The sequence below is a fragment of the Eucalyptus grandis genome, chromosome 6 (genome assembly GCF_016545825.1).
Source record: "Eucalyptus grandis isolate ANBG69807.140 chromosome 6, ASM1654582v1, whole genome shotgun sequence".
NCBI lineage: Eukaryota > Viridiplantae > Streptophyta > Magnoliopsida > Myrtales > Myrtaceae > Eucalyptus > Eucalyptus grandis.
In genome coordinates this window covers 41606067-41608881 of record NC_052617.1, presented here as the reverse complement: position 1 = coordinate 41608881, position 2815 = coordinate 41606067, and the positions used below count along the sequence as shown (strand labels likewise).

Genomic DNA, 2815 nt, shown 5'->3' with positions numbered 1-2815 from the left:
GGTTTTGGATACATCTTCCACTTGTACTAAGTAATTTATTTCTCCACGAGGATATTAGGTTGTTGCAAAACTACGAAGCGAGCAGGGCAAAGCCACATCTGAGTGCAGCCATTGCCCATGTATTTTGCGGGACGATGGACTGGTAGTATGTATATGTTCACTTGCATCAAATAAAAGTTAGTAGTCCATTTCAGATGTTCGTGTATTTTCTGCTGAATCAGAACCCAAGACTTTTACTAGAAAATTTGGAAAGGAAGATTCTTGAGGTGGTAAAACCTGAGTTAACTTTAAGTCGGTACTTCTAGCCAGATTTAGATGCTGTGTACATTCCACTATGTACCAAAATCACTTGGCAAACGATCTTTGATCTATTTTGCACTGCATCCATTAAGAATCGGGGCACAACCCCATTTGACCTATCAGTATCAGTGAGTTTGTTCAACCTTTTCACTTCAGCTAGAAAGCTGATACTAACTAGAGAAGTACAAAACTAGCTTGCTAACAAGAGAGAGTCGAGAGTTCCACATATATACATTTTCCCTCTTTGCCTCCATCCCACCTAAAAGCCTACCCATCCTTACTTAAGCCGACTTTTCAAGGTCCAGGTTGCTGTTATGAGAGATCACCTCACCAAATTCACGGAAGAGTTGGGCATCCGAGGTGCTCATGGCTGAGCAATTTACCAAGTGCAGAGTCTTCAAATTTGCATACTCGTCCATGTAACTAGCGATCTTGTGCTCGGAAGCAAAGCGGACCCTACCGCAGATAACTGCTTCAGTGGGGTTGTGGACAGCAATAGGCTTCCGAGGACTCTAGCCACTTCATGCATGGTAGGACGTTCCGATGGTTGCCTCTTAGTGCACAAGAGAGCAAGTTGGAAAACCTTCTTCAACGCTCTGAGATCTTTACATGGGGCAGTGACATTGGGATCAACGTTTCCATTACCAATCGCTTGCAGTTTTGGATAAGATCTAATGAGAATCCAAAGCAATTTACATAAGAGAAATCTCGAGATGTACTTATTTTGCATTATGCAAGTAGTCATTATTAGTGAACAACGAAACTGCAAAGATTGACCAAACATGCAGAGCCCTAGAATTCTAAGCAGGAATGACAACCTTGCCTTTCCTCCAGAGCGTGCAAAGAACATGTTTGATACCATGACCAGATCTCAAAAAAATTTTGGTTGAACAACTAAACTGCCGATATTATGCAATTGCCCAAGATTCGGCTATCCGCTACTGCAAACAGTCGTTCATGTAAGAGTTATGACCTAAAAGAAAAACAGGAGGTAGTCAAGGATTTTGGACAAAAGACAAACCAGGTGATGGGAGATTGGATTCATTGTCCTGCTTTCCTGCTAGTCAGCAACTCCAGTAAAACAATTCCATAGCTGTAGACATCTGACTTCTCTGTGAGGCGAGAAGTGCGGGCATATTCTGGGTCTATGTAGCCAATGGTCCCCATTATGTATGTAGAAGTATGGGACAAATGAATAAGCTCAAACAACGAAGAATTTGTGAATAACAATCTCAAGCGCCAAATATATCCCAGTTTAGGAATATTATGAAAACCATCAAAGGCCTATCAAAGGGAGTGAATGCGTATAATGAGAATATGCTTTGAAGTTGACTAAGTTCTTCAGGGATCAAGCCTGATAGATGATTATTTGAAAGATCTCTGCAACATAGAGGCTTAAATTAGAGACTCCGGAATTTCTCAGTCTTCAAAAGGAAATTATGGCAACTAAGATAATAGGTTTTACACATATCCATGATGCTTCTCAGATTGCCAAACTCAGCAGGAATAAATCCTGTCAAGTGATTTCTGCTAAGATTCCTCCAAAGAAAACACTGAAGTCAGCACAAGATCAGATGATACCTCCCATCTCCATGTGATCGTTGTTTTCTAGTTTATGACACTCACAGCTTTAGCAGATGTTCCAAGTCACCAAGAGAAAATGGGATAGAACCACTGAGCTTATTATTGGAAAGATCCCTGCGTAGAAGTACAAATAAGCAACAATCCAAGCATGTTGACCATGGGTAAAGTTAAGTATTACATTATCTTCATTTAATTACACCTGCCCAATCAATAATCACACCGCCCAATCAGGATGCGACACATATTAATTCCAGAAACAAAAAATGGATTGATTCCCACGTCACCCTACAGCATCTGATGAAATAAATCACTGGCTGGAGAAGTGCAATTAGAAAAAATCAGGAAAGAACACTAACTGGAACGTCTAGATAAGAATATGGAACAACCCTTTATCTTCTGATGCAGATTGCCTTAGCAAGACAACGAATATGATAACACTGGAAATTGCGCACTCTTCACTCAGTCTTCATGTATTGAGCAACTTGAGCCCTAGGACAGCAAGTGACAATCAGACATAGCGGGAGAAATAATAGAAGCAAGCATCAATGCAATGACATTTACTTGCATGACTCACAATTGTCAATGATGTATTTTTGAAAACTTTGTTTACTTATCCTTCACCTCCCAATGCATTATGGTGCAACCATGCTTTGTTTATGCCTTAAGAACTGTTCAATTCATTAATCTCAGGATGTTAAAATGAATTTGATGACCCCTGTATAAAGGTTAAAATAATACATTCACAAAAGGCATGATTTGCTAAACAATGTGACTACATAAATAGTATCTCAAATAATCTCATATCAAAAGAAGTGAGCCAACTTGTACCTGACTCAAATTGGTTCCAGGAGATCTATTATGGTACTCCAACATCTATCGCCAAGAAACCATTATCAATAAGCATTAGAATATTTTAGGATCTAAAATGATT

The 2815-nt window shown here is 39.5% G+C and overlaps 1 long non-coding RNA gene across 2 annotated transcripts; it reads right to left on the bottom strand.

Moving 5' to 3' along the window:
* Positions 1 to 1362: 1362 nt before the first annotated feature.
* Positions 1363 to 2388, bottom strand: LOC108956862. Of its 2 annotated transcripts, none has more exons than XR_005551776.1 (3): positions 2241 to 2388; positions 1882 to 1998; positions 1363 to 1412 (listed from the first exon to the last, which is right to left on the bottom strand). It is a non-coding gene; the product is annotated as an uncharacterized LOC108956862 (long non-coding RNA). The 2 variants fall into 2 exon arrangements; XR_005551777.1 differs by having other exon boundaries at positions 2271 to 2333.
* Positions 2389 to 2815: the final 427 nt, after the last annotated feature.